This window comes from Pristis pectinata, chromosome 19, assembly GCF_009764475.1.
Source record: "Pristis pectinata isolate sPriPec2 chromosome 19, sPriPec2.1.pri, whole genome shotgun sequence".
NCBI classification, from domain to species: Eukaryota; Metazoa; Chordata; class Chondrichthyes; order Rhinopristiformes; family Pristidae; genus Pristis; species Pristis pectinata.
In genome coordinates this window covers 6394024-6410281 of record NC_067423.1, presented here as the reverse complement: position 1 = coordinate 6410281, position 16258 = coordinate 6394024, and the positions used below count along the sequence as shown (strand labels likewise).

The window sequence follows — 16258 nt, the reverse complement described above, 5'->3', positions numbered from 1 at the left end:
GTACAGGTGCAATGAAAAACTTATTGCAGCAGCATCACAGGCACATAGCATCAGATAAGCAGCATTCACATAAAAAACATCAATTATACCCAATTTTTTAAAGAAAGAACACAACTAAAACAAAAAAAAATTCCATTTTAGTTCAAAATGGTCATAGTGTTGTAGTAATTAGGGTTGTGCAGGTCGGTTCAAGAACCAAATGGTTGAAGAGAAGTAGCTGTTCCTGAACCTGGTGGTGTGGGACTTCAGGCTTCTGTACCTCCTGCCCGATGGTAGCTGCGAGAAGATGACACGGCCTGGATGGTGGGGATCTTTGATGATGGATGTTGCCTTCTTGAGGCAGCGCCTCCTGTAGGTACTACTGATGGTGGGGAGGGATGTGCCCGTGATACATTGGGCAGAGTCCACCACTCTCTGCAGCTTTTTGCATTCCTGCACATTCGAATTGCTGTACCAGACCCTGATGCAACCAGTCAGGATACTTTCGGTCAGGATTTGGGGATAGTTGTAGAAAACTAGACTCAGCAACATTGAAGCTAAAAATAGGAAGGTAAATTCAAATCCCATGCAAGCTGAATAATCTCCATCATTTGCATCCTACAGAGGACCAGTGAATTACCTGCATATTTTGCAAAAGCCATTGCTAAGATTGGCTGAGATTTAAAAAAAATTAAACTGGCCTGTCCAATTGCATTCAAGAGGTGTTGTTTTTAATTTAGTGCATTTATTAAGACACCACAAAACAGTATGGCCCACAGCATTTTCTAGCCCATTTTATTGCCTAAAAGTCAACCTACACACATAATGAAGAAGAAGTGGATTATATGAAGAAAAAATAATTAGCATTGACCATTTGGCATGTTACAACCTAAACCACCATGTTCATGCTGATCATTAAATAACCATCTATGCTAAGCTCATTGTCCAGCACTTGGTTTGTAACCTTCCATGCCTTGGCAATTCAAATGTCTGTCAAGATATTTCTTAAATGCCATGAAAGTATCTGTTTCCACAACCCACTCGAACAGTGCATTGAAGATTCCAACCACCTTCTGGGCGAAAAATTCTTCCTCTAATCTCATCTCAATTTCTTGTCCCTTACCTTGAAACCTATGGCCTCTGGTTTTAAATACCTCTGCACTGGGGGGAAAAGTCGATACCATTGGCAAATGGGACTAGCTCAGGAAGGCGCCTTGGTCGGCCTGGATGAGTTGGGCCAAAGGGTCTGTTTCCGTGCTGTATAACTCTGACTCAATTCCTCCTATTGGTTATTTTTATGCCTCCAGACAGGCCCCGTCAGTCTCTTCCACTCCAAGGAAAACAAACACAGCCTATCCAATCTCTCCTTATAATTGAAGCCTTCCGTCGCATGCAACATCCTGGTGAATCTGCTCTGCATCCAGTGCAGTCACATCCTTGCTATAATTTGGTGACCAGAACTGCACACAGTACTCAGGCTGTGGCCTAACTGATGTTTTATAAAGTTGTACCACAACATTTTTGGTCTTAAAATCTGCATCCTGGCTAATGAAGGCAGCTGTTCCATTTGACTTCTCGACCACCTTATTTGGTTGTGCTGCTGCTGTCAGGTATCCTTGGGTATGTACATCAAAGTCTCTCAGTCCTCTATGCTCCCTTGGGCCCTAACACTCATTGTGTATGTCTTAACCTCATTGATAAGATAAGGTCTTTATTAGTTACATGTACATTGAAACACACAGTGAAATGCATCTTTTGCGTAGTGATTTTCCAAATTGCTTCATCTCACATCCATCAGGTGTACCTCCATTTTCTTGTTGACTCTCATGTCTTTTGGTTTCCTTTGCACCCAAAATACACAGTGCTCCAGGTGTGATCTCACCAATGTTCTATACAATTACAATGTCATCCTTCATAATAATGCTAACGTACCATTTGCCCTCCTAATTACTTGTAGCTCCTACAGTTTGGCCTTCAATGTCGTGTTTATGAGCACATCTAGGTCCCTTTTGAACATTAACAGTTTCCAGTCTCATACCATTTAACTAATACTCTGATTTTCTGTTTGGTACACCAGAATGGATGACCTCTTGGTATTGGTTTATTATTGGTCTTGCTTTTCCACATTATATTCTGCCATGTTCTGGCCTACATGCTCAGCTTGTCCATATCGCTTGATGCCTCCCTACATACTTCCAAGCCCATCTTGTTAACTATTGTCAGCAAACTTAAAAATATGACATTTTGCCTTCTCAGCTAAATTATTGCCAGAGAAAGTGTACAGCAGAGGCACAAACACTGAATCCTGTCGTACCCTACATTTCACATACTTATAAAAGCTGCTTCTCATGATCAAGTGGCACTTTCTCACCAATGATCAGCTCACTGATACCCAATTTGGGTTTTTCAATGATCAATCCTCATCACAGCCTTCATCCAAACATAGACCAAAGAGTGAATGCTAGAGGTGAGGTGAGAATGACCTTCCTTGACACCAATTCAGCATTTAACCAAGTTGTGGCATTAAGGAGCCTTGAAGATCCTTTGACCTGAAACATTAACCAAAAGGCTGATGGAAAGGGCAGTTGAGAAGTAGAGAATTTTATGGAGGGAATTCCAGAGTTTGTTTCTTGGCAGCTGAAAACTCTGCTGCAGTGGAGGAGTGACTAAAATTGCAGCTGCTCTGTACTGGAGGCTGGGAAGTGTCACATGGAGCAGAATAAAATGAGCCACTGACAAAGAAGTTAAAAGACTGGGGTAACTTGACAACCACTGACAAAATACAACCACCTGTTGTAGCAGCAGGCAGTGGGTTTTGCTGTATAGGTCTCGTACAGCTTCCCTTGCGTGCTGAACCAGACGTGACTCTTGCCTCGGGATCCTTTTTGTTAGACGTGGCCCCTTGCAAACAGGCCCTACCTCTCTTCCCATGCAGCTTGTTACTGTAGCTCCTGTTGCAGGTCTCTGTGTGGTGTTTACCACATTGTGGTTGGACTGAATTTTTGTGCTTATTTTACCCATAGCCACAGAGCACATGGAAAAAGTTAAAAATAGTTATGAATGCAATTTTAGCTTTTTTCTTGCAGTTGATTTTCCATGTACGTGTTTGAGGTTGAGATGAAGAATATCTATAGTTCACTTGACTAATACAATAGCTCACAAGTAAAAGGGCTATTTGGGACAATCTGTTAATGGACTAATTTTAATTGACAAGAAATGGAATATTAATTCACTTATCATCAAGTCAACTTGGACTGCAATATGCATTTTAATTTCACAATTTCAGTGTTCAGATTAAAATAATGCACCATTAAAATAACACTAATCTGTTGGCCAACTGTAATGTGAAGGTTCTAAAAAATCTCAGCATGTTGAATATATTTTAAGTACTTGGTATTTTTCCTTTTAAAGTAAGTTTTTTTTTTACAGGTCATCACAGAATTTTTTTCCATAACGGTACCCCATTATGTACACCTTATTACACGCCTGAAAATGTTACTGTGTTTCACAAGTTCTTTTGTTTATGATATTTTCCATTTTTGGTAAATATACTACATTTTATTAGACGTTATATGTTGCGAGCATTGAAATATCAAATGTACAAGAGCAAAATATTGGAGCTGGAGGAGTTGCTAAATTAGACAGCCTCTGAAAAGCAGAATGGTGATCACAATGTAATTAATCCAGGCCTGTTGCCAACACTACAGGTAGCCAATTTTGTGCTCCTTGCTTATTATAAAGGTTTCTGGGTATAGCTGGCAGGAACCACATTGCTGATTGGCAGCTCACATCAGCAAGTGCTCTGCTTAAAACTAGCCCACACCTCTTAAATTGAAGGGGCTATTGTGGCAGGAGCAGTTGCACACATTCTTCCTGGAGGAGAATTTCACCATGGGAGCATTGAAGAATGGCACGTCATGAGAGAAGAGATTTTCAGACTTTCAGATGCTGCAAGTGGGCTCTATTGAATGTTGATGAACAAAGGAGCCTTGGGGTACATCAATCCCTGAAAGTGTCAGTGCCAGTGGAGGGGTCGATGAAGAAGGAATAGGGGCTGCTTGCCTTCATCGATCATGCCATAGAAAAGAAGAGCTGGAGTGTCACAACTTTATGAAGTATTGGTTGGGCCACCTTTGGAGCATTGTGTGTTTTTCTGGTCACCACCTTACAGTAAGGATGTAGACACTTTTAGAGAGCATACAGAAGAGGTTCACCAGGATGTTGCCTGGATTAGAGTGTATTAGCAATGAGGAGAGGTTGGACAAACTTGGATTGTTTTCTCCAGAGCATTGGAGGCTGAGTGGGCAACCGAACAGAAGTTTATAAAATTATGAGAGGCATGAACAGGGTAGATAGTCTGAGACAGCGGTTGCTGGAATCAGGAGCAACAATCTGCTGGAGGAACTCTGGGTTGAGCAGTATCTGTGTGGGGGGGGGGAGGGGGAGGAATTGTCGACATTTTGGATCAGAACCCTGCATCAGGACAGAGAGGGGAGTTGGCCGGTATAAAGAGCAGGGGGGTGGTGAGAAAGGATTCTGAGGTGATTGGTGGACTGAGGAGGGGTGTAAGATGACGGGCAGGTAGGGGAGGTGAATGGGGGTGGAGTTGGGAGACAGCGGCAGGTCAGTGCTAGATGGAGGCAGACAGAGAAAGGAAAAAGGGGGAAAAACAGATGGAGCAAGGTGGGGGGAGGGGAGGGTGAAGGTTGGAGACGGCTGCTGGAGGGAGATAAGCAGGAACACAAGGGGCTACCGGTGCTGGATTCTGATAGGTAAAGGAGGTGAGAATGGGAACCATTAGGGGAGAGGTGTATGGCAGATGGAACCAGATTGTGGGGGTTGGGCAGGGGGGAGGGGGGGGTGAAGTGGGTGGATGGAACTAGGAGGGGGAGTGGGACAAAGATGGGTGAAGGGGGGACTGTGGGAAGTATGGGAAAGGGCACAAAAATGGGACGACCGGAGAAGAGAGTATTTTTTCCCAGGTTAGAAATGCCGTATACTAAGAGAGCATAGATTTAAGGTGAGAGGGGGAAAGTTGAAAAAGAGGGGAAAGTTGAAAAAGAGAGGCAAGTTTACTTACACAGAGGGTGGTAGGTTCCTGGAACGCCTGCCGGGGGAACTGGTGGAAACAGATACAAAAGCAATGTTTGAGGCATTTAGACATACACGTAAACAGGAAGGGAATAGAGAGAGAGAAACCACGTGCAGGCAGATGGGAGTGGCATCATGGTCGACACAGACATCATGGGCTGAAGGGCCTGTTCCTGCGCTGTACTGTTCTGTGTTCTATGCTCCATTCTTGAGTAACACAGCATTGTACCTGTTAGCGCTGCTGCCTCACAGCTCCAGTGACCCGGGTTCAATCCTGACCTTTGGTGCTATCTGCTTGCACGTTCTCCCTTTAACCACGCGAGTGCTCTGGTTTCCTCCCACATCCCAAAAATTGGCCGCTATCAATTGACCCGAGTGTGTAGGTGAGTGGTAGAATCTGGGGATAGTTGAGGAGAGTGAACATAGAACACTACAGCACAGTACAGGCCCTTCAGCCCACAATGTTGTGCCGACATTTTATCCTGCTCTAAGATCTATCTAACACTTCCCTCCCACGTAGCCCCCTATTTTTCTATCATTCATGTGTCTATCTAAGAGTCTCTTAAATGTCTCTAATGTATCTGCCCCCACAACCTCTGCTGGCAGTGTGTTCCACGCACCCACCACTCTCTGTGGGGAAAAAAACTTACCCCTGACATCCCCCTTATACCTTCCTCCAATCACCTTAAAATTGTGTCCCCTCTTGTTAGCCATTGTCGCCCTGAAGTGTAAGGAGAATGAAATGGGTTAGGATAGGATTAGTGAAATAATGGGTCACTGAAGACTTGGTGACCAAAATGCCTACTTCTGTGCTGTATTTCTCCATGATTCCTCTCTGTGACCTCTATTGTACAAGTCTCACACATACCCTTCAAGGCTTGCCATACTTGCTCAGTGATGTTCCACAACTCACTTCCCCTTTGGGGAAGAATCCAGGGCATAACCTGAGGCAGCAAGGGGCTATCCCAATGTAACAAGTGTGCCTGCATGCCCTAACCACATGAAGGTAAAGCACCCAGATTCGGCACCATGTAATTTGTACAGAAGTCTTGAAATCCACTAAAAATCTTTGCCAGTACTGTCCATGCAGACATTTTCCGCTTACAGCAACTACCAAACGTTTGCAGAAGTAATTGGTAATAAAAGCACCAAATTCTGGAAATGCTCTACAACGGTGGAGATGAAACAGTTAACGTGGTGCGTCATTTCTATTTAGAACAGCTGAAACATTAACACTGTTCCTCTCCTCACTGATTCTGCTTAACCTGTTGAGTATTTCCAACATTTACTGTTTTTATTCCATAGTCCTTACTTTCTTGTGTAACTGATGATGTCCTTGATGATTGGGCAATTGTTCCTTCTGCTTAATACAAATTGAGAGAGGGCAGTAGCCAGAGCTGGAGCTCTAAATGTTGGACTTGGTGTCATGTAAGGCTGACTGATTTCATTGGTTTATTGTCAAGTATACAGTGATGTAGTGAACAACTTCATTTGCGTGCCATCCAGGCAGATCATGCCATACCTAAGTACATTGAGGTAGTAAAAAGCAAACAGAATGCAGAATAGAACATAGAACATAGTACAGCACAGTACAGGCCCTTCAGCCCACAATGTTGTGCCAACCTTTAAACCTCGCCTAAGACAATCTAACCCCCTTCCTCCCACATATCCCTCTATTTTAAATTCCTCCACAAGCTTATATGGTAACCTCTTGAATTTGACCAATGTACCTGCCTCCACCACCGCCCCAGAATATAGTGTTACAGTTACAGAGAAAGTGCCGTGCAGGTGGACAATAAGGTGCAAGGGCCACAGCAGGGTAGATTGAGAGATTAAGAGTTCGTCTTTAATGTATGCTTCACCCACTCAGCATAGCTCTGTGAGACGACAACTGTGTACACCCTAGTGGATGCTACGCTGCCCAACTTCAGGTCCAGGACACTGGTGCTTCTAATTTTCTTTAACCACAAGAGTTCTTCCATTTTGTAATTAATAATCAAGATTCTTCTGTAGCTTGATATTTAATCGCTTATGACTGTGCTGAGTTTCACATATCTCATATAGAAAATGTCCTTTTGTGCAAACACCAAAAGTACATGACCCTTGAAATGAGCACAGAATTTTACCTTAATGATATATGACTGGACATCCCAGATTTTCTTTTAAGCTCACAGGAAACCACTTGATGTGCCAACAGAGATATGGGAATAAGCATTTTTAGATGAAGGTACAATATAAAAGTAAATCTGTATGGTGGTGGCGAATGGTTTAGTTTGCAGGACTAGTAATCCAGAGGCTTGGACTAATAATAGAGGCGTGGGTTCACGTCCCACGCAGTAAGGATGACAATTACCAAATTGCCGCTAAAAACACGTCTAGTTCAGTAATGACCTCCGGGAGAAGAAATCTGCCATCCTTCCTGGGTCTGGCCTATATCTACCTCCATTCTCACCCCATATGGTCCACTCTGAAATAGGCTAGCAAGTAGTCCCATAACTGCTACATATATCCAAATCCGTCTTGGCCTCCCTACCATCTCAGAAACTAGTCTGTATTCAATTTGATTCACTCAATATGATGTGGAGAACCAGCTGAGAACACAATAGAGAAAATGCTAAGGAACCAGATAGCATCCTGGCTATAGGACTGAAGCACTATTCTGCAGGAGTGTGCAAGTATGTTTACCAGAAGGTCTGCAGCAGTTTAAGAACGTGACCCACTTTCTCAATGACAATTAGGAAGGGGCATTAAATGCTGACCTTGGCAGCAAACACGCAGATCCTGATGTATGAATCACTGAAAAAAATACATTACTAGCTCTAAATGTGCTGTAATGCACTAGCGAAACTTACAAGGCTGTTACACGAACCAGTTATGGGAATATGGAAGAGATATAAGAGATGGGAATCCAGATGCTCAGGTAGTTATTCACTTCATTGGCCACTGAGATCTGAAATTCTGATTTTTAAAAATGCTTATTTTATTTGCACATTGTTTTATTTTATTAATGGTGATAAATGCAAAAGTTAATGAGGCTAGTGTTATATAAAAGCAATGGTGTGCTCCTGTTCTCCAGTGCTGTTTTATGCATCTGTAGGGCAATAGTTATGCCATGAAACAACAAATGCTGGAAACTCTCAGCAGGTCAGGCAACATTTTTACATTATGCCACATTTTTTTGGATATCAATAAATAATAGCTGTCAACCATATGATGGAAAAGTTTCCAAGAAACCTAGTCATTCAACTGCGATGTGTTTAGTATGTGGGAAAGACTGTAAGTCTTCTTAAAAAAACACAGTAAATGCTGTAGATGCGGTTTGAGCAAAAATGCTATTGCGGTAGTTGTGTTCTGAGTAAATTTTATTACCTTACATCCTCGCACAAGAGGCCTGTGCAGACAATCTATTCAACTTGCCAATCTACCCTTTCATCTTGGCATTCTGCCAATTTTGGTTTCATTTTGTTCTCACTGTAATTGCATGTGGGACGCTGGAAAAAAATGTTAACAGTGTTGCTGGAAGCTCTACTGTTAACAAATGATTGTGATCTAGAAGTGAGGTGCAAAAGATAAATGCTATTTTATTTATCGATTTGCAATAGCCATGTAAATTATGCTCTCTTGAATGTTTGTTTTTATATTAACACATGAATTCTTTCAGAGCCAGTAGTGGCCCCAGTTCTATTTTAATTAAATTTAGTTGTTTGTTCTGTTTACAGTTACTGCATATATTAGCATCCAATTTATCCCACAGCTTCGTAGAATGTCTGCTTTACACAGAAATGTTTTTAGTCCCCTTTGTGCGAATGTGAGAAATGGTTCAGATTTTCATCAGATTTCAGAAAGTATAAATGCTTTGTGAGAAATCCATGCCAGTTCTTGATTTTTTTTTTGCTTAAAAAAATGGATATGTATTAATTTTCTATTTGTTTTGAAATTTCATACCCCATTTTTCTGAGTAGAAATGCAAAATTGCAGATATAGAATCTTCTGCAAACTCTAGTGGAAGTTCAAAAGAAGAATATACGTTGGCTGAAACTAGTCAACATCAGGGAAAATCCTGCAGAACTTTAGGACCCTTTTTAAGGCTCAATAAATGGAAACTTTGTTTAAAGTTTCAGGTTAAGATCTTACAAGACTATTGTAATCTTATATTTTTCTACCCTTTCAGCAAAATTGAGGCATTTTATGAGACAGTTTATTGCCAAATCAGGTCCCAGTAGCTTTTTCTTTGAATATGCTGTCATAGTTTTCTTAAATGTGAAGAACAATTCTGGGGACATTAAACAGTTCACTTAATCTCTGTTCTTTCATTGTTATGGCAAGTATCTTGGCAGTCCTTTACAATGCCCTCAAGATGTTGTTGAAAATCAAAGCAATTAACTGGGTTATAAAGGTAATCGAAACCTGCCACAGTTGTCCGTGAATAGGTATATTTCCATATATTTCTGAAGATTAGTATTGTCACTCAAGCTACTTTTATTTCAATTATCAGGCTTTTCATGGGTATTAGCTTCTATGCCTTTTTAACTTGAAGACACTGAAGCAACAATGTAGAGGAATAGGGAAAATTCACAGAAGGTTCATACCAAGATTGATGATTTACAGAAAAGAAGCCTCTTCTCCTCTAAGATGCTCCTTAAAATTTACCTCTTCACCAAGCTTTTGATTGTGTGCCCCAGTGTGGCCCAGTGCCATGTTTTATTTGATATCCAGGCTGTGAAGAGCTTTGGAATGAATATTTTACCATGTTAAATACATAAGTAGAAATTGTTGTCCTATAAACGCCTGATTTTTTTTTTAAGTGTACTAAATTATGCAACAGGTTCCCAAGCAAGAAGAGCCGGTCTAGGAACTTAAAAAGAAAACATAGAACAGTACAGCACAATACAGGCCCTTTGGCCCACAATGTTGTGCCGACCTTTAAACCTCGCCTAATACTATCTAACCCCTTCCTCCCACATATCTCTCTATTTTAAATTCCTCCATATGCTTATCTAGTATAGAAATCTTGCTGTATTGAAAATCAGACTGCCTTACAAGCATGCAACTGTTGCCCCTTTATAGGCATGGAATTTGGCAGAATAGAAAAAAAGCTGAGGACATTTACTTTCGTTTGGTTGAAGTAATCTTTGAAAATAAAGTTTATGAACAATAGGCATAGTTAGGGTGTATAGGCATAATTAAGGTGTGCAATTATCAAAAGTTTCACAGTGCAAAGTTTAGGAAATGTATTGTGAGATTGTAATATAAACAGATGCTCTGTGAATGCTGTGGCACATAAATGCAATAGAATGAATGCCTGCTTCATTGTTTCATAAAGGCCAAGATTCACATGGGCCTTGGGCAAGGGGAAGTGAATTGGCCACTTGATTCATCCTGGATGGTTCATGGTACATCCTTCCATAAAGTCATCCTCATTTAATTGTTTGAGGAGCCCCCACTGCCAAAACATTTCGTGGGCATATCGATGCCATTCTAACACATCCTAATAGGTATGCAAGCATTGACGAGTTATTTTTATCTCACCTGGTTTTTAGCTCGTGCATTCATGTGCAGTTCAGGATTGTAACAAGGTCTGGAATTGTAGATTAAAATGGAAAATATCAGAATTATTCAGCGGGTTAAACAACCTCTCTGGGGAAGAAACATCATGAAAGTTTCAGGTGAATGAATTGGAAAAGAAGTTTAGAAATAAAGCAAGTTTTAAGTTGCAGAGAAAATGGTGAAGTGTGGAAAGAAAGAAAGGGGTAACCCATGATGAGGTGGAGATAACTTTCAGTAAAACTGCAGAACTTTAGCTGAGTAGTGGTAATCTGCTTGCTAGCAGTATAGATGACTCCTTGGTGCTGCTGAGGCGGAAGAACATGCTCGATATCTGGCTGGGCTGGGTTTGGATTTTTTCTGTGATGAACAGGCATGCCGGTTGCAGCTGTACAAAACATTGTCTAGACTGCACTTCTGTGCAGTTCCAGTCGCCGTACTACAGGAGGGATGTGGTAGCAATAGAGAGGGTGCAGAAGAGATTCGCCAGGATGTTGTCTGGAATGGTATTGGTTTATTATTGTCACTTGTACTGAGGTACAGTGAAAAACTTGTCTTGCATACCGATCATACAGGTCAATTCATTACACTGCAGTTACATTGAGTTAGTACAGAGTCCATTTATATAGTACAGGTAAAAACAATAACAGTACAGAGTAAAGTGTCACAGCTACAGAGAGAGTGCAATGCAATAAGGTGCAAAGTCACAACAAGGTAGATCATGAGGTCATAGTCCATCTCATTGTATAAGGGGATGTTTCAATAGTCTTATCACAGTGGGGTAGAAGCTGTCCTTAAGCCTGGTGGTACGTGCCCTCAGGCTCCTGTATCTTCTACCTGATGGAAGAGGAGAGAAGAGAGAATGTCCCGGGTGGGTGGGGTCTTTGATTATGCTGGCTGCTTCACCAAGACAACAAGACGGGAGGCTGGTGTCCGTGATGTACTGGGCTGTGCCCACAACTCTCTGCAGTTTCTTGCGGTCCTGGGCAGAGCTGTTGCTGTACCAAGCCGTGATGCATTCAGGTAGGAGGGCTGTAGTGCTAGGGAGAGGTTGGATAGGCTGGGTTTATTCTCACTGCAACGTAGGAGGCTGAAGGGTGTCCTTATAGCGCTTTGCAGAATTATGAGGGGCATGGGTAGGATGGTCAGAATCTTTCTCCCACGACAGGGCAATCTAAAATTAGAAGGTAGACATTTAAGGTAAGGGGGGGAAATTTAAAGGAGACCTGAGTGGTAAGTTTTTCTCACAGAGGGTGGGAGGTGATGAAAGCAAATACACACGTTTAAGTGGCTTTAGAGAGGTACTTGGTTAGGAGAGGCATTGAGGGATACGAGCCTAATGCGGGCAAATGGGATTCGCTTAGTCGGAATGGGTGAGATGGGCCAAAAAGGCTTATTTCTGTGCTGTACATTTCTGTGGTTCTATAATACCTGAGCATTTGCTATCGGAAAAATGCCTTAAATGTCTATAGCCCGAATATCATTGGAGACAATTCAATGTCCTGTACTTTCCTGGGTACGCATATTGTGTCAATTATGGGGTGAGACTCCAATTTAGACTCTGCAGTGCCAAGTAAATTAGACTCTTGGAGGCCCTCTCTTTGGTAACAACAGTGAATATTCATTTAAAATCTTTGTATGCAGCTAATTTATGATGTCATATGTGGATAATTTTCTAATGTTTAACAGTTTTTTCAATTACAATGATTAAATTTTAGGAGGTGAAATATATTTACACCTGGGAATTCTGAATTCAGTCTGGAGTCTTTGTTTGACAGCCTCCTTAACATCGGATTAAGGGTCTGAATTGCCTATATTTATCCTGGTCCCTAGCCATGTTGCATCACAACATGTAATCTCAAGCGTATTACTTACAGTTCAGTTGTTTGATGTGAGTTTTGTGCACTGTTATTTTTGGGTGGCTTGGGGATAGCAAATCTAGAGCATGTGGTCCCATAATATTCAGCAAGAGTAATCTTTTCTAAAAAGCAGATTCAATACAATGCCAGATAGATCAAGGCCAGGAGCAGCCACCAGTTGCCTACAAAGTCAGATTACTGTCTTCTTCCCCACTTTCCACATCAAAATTATTCCCTCCCTTCCCCCCCCCCCCCCCCCCCCCCCAGGAGTGGAAGGCAATAGCAGTCATTTTTGTGGTTGAATTGAACCTTGTGAGAAGTTTGACTAAGTGCATAAGGTTTTGAATTGGATTTAATCAGGCGGTGGGGTTTCTGCTCATAGGTGCACCTAAGGTGTCACTCCCTGTGCCACGTTCCTTTGCAGCATTTCCAAACATAGTCAAAGCGTTGTACAGCTTAGGGACAGGCCCCTCAGCCCACCACATCCATGCCGGTCATCATGCCTTATCTATACTAGTCCCACTTGCCTACATCGATTTCTGTCCCTCCATGCCCTGCTCATCCAAGTGCCTGTCCGGATGCCTCTTAAATGTTGTTACTGTTCCTGCCTCCACCACCACCTCTGGCAGCTCATTCCAGATACTAACTACTCCTTGTCTGGAAAATTTACCCTTAGATCCCCTTTAAACCTCCTCCCTCTCACCTTAAACCTATGCCCTCTAGTTTTAGACACCCTACCATGGGAAACAGACTCTGGCTATCTTCCCTATCTCTGCCTTTCAGAATTTTATATATCTCTATCACGTCACCCCTCAGCCTCCTTCACTCCAGGGAAAACGGATCCACCCTACCCAATCTTTCCTTGTAATCCAAGCCCTCTAATTCAGGCATATTCCTCGTGAATCTTTCCTGCACCCTCTCTAACTTAATCACGTCTTTCCTGTGGCACGATGACGCAGTACTCCAAGTGCAGCCAAACCAATGATACGTACAACTGTAACTGTTGACACGGCTGCCGTTAAGCACGCTCAGCCTAACCAGATTTCCATAACACCACTTCCTTTGAGGGGCAATTTAAAATGGATCTCCCCAAACACATCCCTGCCTGGCACCAGGAATTGCTAGGGTCTTGATTGAAGGCTGTTAGAAAACAGAAAATACTTGTACTTATTTCATAATTGGCATACTGTAATTGTTTGCAATGTTCAGAACTGAATAACAAAAGGTAATATCCAGGAATTGAAATCCCCTTACATTTATTATTTGGTTACTCTCCTCATTCCCCAATTACACCTACTTCACTGACCCAACCACCTTCCCACCAACCTGCTCTCATAAGGTCAAGACTCTCTGGGACCTTGGGATGGGGATGGAATCAATCTCCTGACATCATCCAGCACGTCCCCCCTCTCCAACGATCCCTGCTGGACCCCAACTTCCAACTCCTCCTGCGGTCCTCTTCCCAAGGTTGTCTGCTAATTTCCTTTTGCATCTCCATAATGCATGAAGGGAAGTCATTTCACAGTTGTAAGGTCCACTCAGTAGTGCTCAGTTCTTTGGGTCTCGGGCACTGCTGATCTCCCCAGCACCAGGCCCACAGCCAATTTAGTCACTGTAACCATTTACTGTGCTGCTGTGGATACCAGTGAATTTCTCGGCTGGTCTGCCTGAAACTGAGATTTCAGTGAGGTGAAGCCACAGCACAGACATTGAACAGCAAGAGTAGCATGCTATAGCTGGAACTAAGTGATAAGTGATCCTACAACCAAGAGATGAAACCAAATGTCTGTGGACCTCCCATATCTAGTCGGATAATGTATTGGACAGTTATGCAGCTTAACAGGATGAGGCTGCTTTCGGAACATCTCCATCCTCAATGACAGCAGAACCCATGAAAGCAAATGACGAGGCTGTAGTATTTATAATCATCTTCAGCACAAAGCTTTGTGTAAATGATGCATCTCCATATGAGTTTACTAGCATTAACAAGGCTTAATCATCATCTAATCTAACTACGGTGTCAAGAAATAGGTGAGTGTCCCGGATGCAGAAAAGTTCATGGATCTTGACAACAGCGAGTAATACGATTTACAAATCTTCTATCATTGCCATTCTGGAGTTGTCATTGACCAGAAGATTAACCAAGATAACCACATAAATATTGTGGCTATGCAAGTCAAAGGCTGGTTATTCTGAGCAGGTGACTCACTGACTCCTCAAAGCTATTTCACCATCTGCAAGTCAGGAGTGTGGTGGATTATTCTTCATTTGCCTAACGTCGCTTATGAAGTTCTATCATCCAGGACACGTGAATCTGATTGATTGATACCATATCCTCCACCTTTAGCATTCCCTGGTATACTATGAATATAAATGTGTGCCTTGTATCAGAGGACTGCAACAACTAAAGCTTATTTGATGGGTTGCCCTACACCATGACCTCGACTACCTCGGACAACGGCAGCATGTGCATGGGAGCACCTTCCGCTCCAAGTCGCAATATTCAGCATTGGGAATATGCAGGAGGCCCTGCATTAAGCTTTCCTAGCAAATGGGCCATATCGCACTTTTCCATATCACAAAGCTGCATCATCTGCGCATGCGTCAGGAAATGCGAGTTGAAAATTTTTTTATTAATTTATTAACTTTTTTTCCACATAATTTCCATGAGGGAATTTTATTCCGTATCTCAGATTTTTGGGTAGTGATTTGTGAATTCTGTAAGGGCGAACTTCTGTAACCCGAATGGCCATAATGCAGGGGTCTCCTGTACCCCTCCTATTCCTCCTAGATCCCCCTACCGAACACCGTGACAGGATTTATCAGTTTTATGACTGAAAATAACTGAAACATACAAGACTACACATCATCTACTAAAGTTCTTTCCTTCAACTATGTGTGATACCTTGTTTAAAGTCACAGACCAGCTGGTCTTGCCAGTGGAAGTCTGTTGTTTTCCATGGGAACGGTTCCACGGCTAAATCATGCTTGAATTGACCTAGGAGTTGATAAACTGGCAGTTCAGGTTGGCCTGAGAATACATAGTGTGTTGCTTCTTGCATTGGTAAAATAACACATGTGCCATCTTTACAAATGTCTTGTAGTGTTCGGAATGATGAGTCTCAGTGAATCCATATGAATTTCTTTCTACTGTTTAATGATTTTGTGACTAGAGAAATATACAAGACATTTATGTTTTGAAATTAGTGTGTCTAATCTTAATGCATTTAAATTTAGAGGAGCAATGACATCAGCAAAACGTGTACTTTCTGACATCTGATAATGAGGTAAATAATGAGGTTATATACATTAGACAAAGAATACTAACTGCTGTGAGTTGTTAACCACTTTTCTGTAAAAGTAATCAAGAATACATGTGATCTATTTGTGTACAATTGTGTCTGTTGTACAGTTGAAATCTAATGAATGAACTTACTAAGGGATGCAGATGCTGGAATCTGGAACAACACACAAAAAGCTGGAGGAATTCAGTGGGTCAGGCAGCATCTATAGACAGAAATGGATGTGACTGTCCATTCCAACCCCCTCCCCCCCACCCCCAGAAGCTGACTGACCCCCTGAGTTCCTCCAGCTTTTTGTGTGTTACAAAGGATGTTATCTTCCCCTTCCAAATTTTTTTGTCAAACTGTTTCATGTTTATTGTAAAATCTAGACTCGTAAATGGTTCAAATGAAGCAGCTTGGGTAGAAAATATATCTATTTGAGAATTAATGAAATATCTAAATGAATTTTGATGGTTGCATTTATATGTGTAAGGATATTAC

At 41.9% G+C, this 16258-nt stretch overlaps 1 protein-coding gene across 3 annotated transcripts in view; it reads left to right on the top strand.

Annotated features, from left to right (window-relative positions):
• Positions 1-16258, top strand: part of sfmbt2 (Scm like with four mbt domains 2) — a 172201-nt gene that overhangs the window by 78031 nt on the left and 77912 nt on the right. The window lies entirely within an intron of this gene.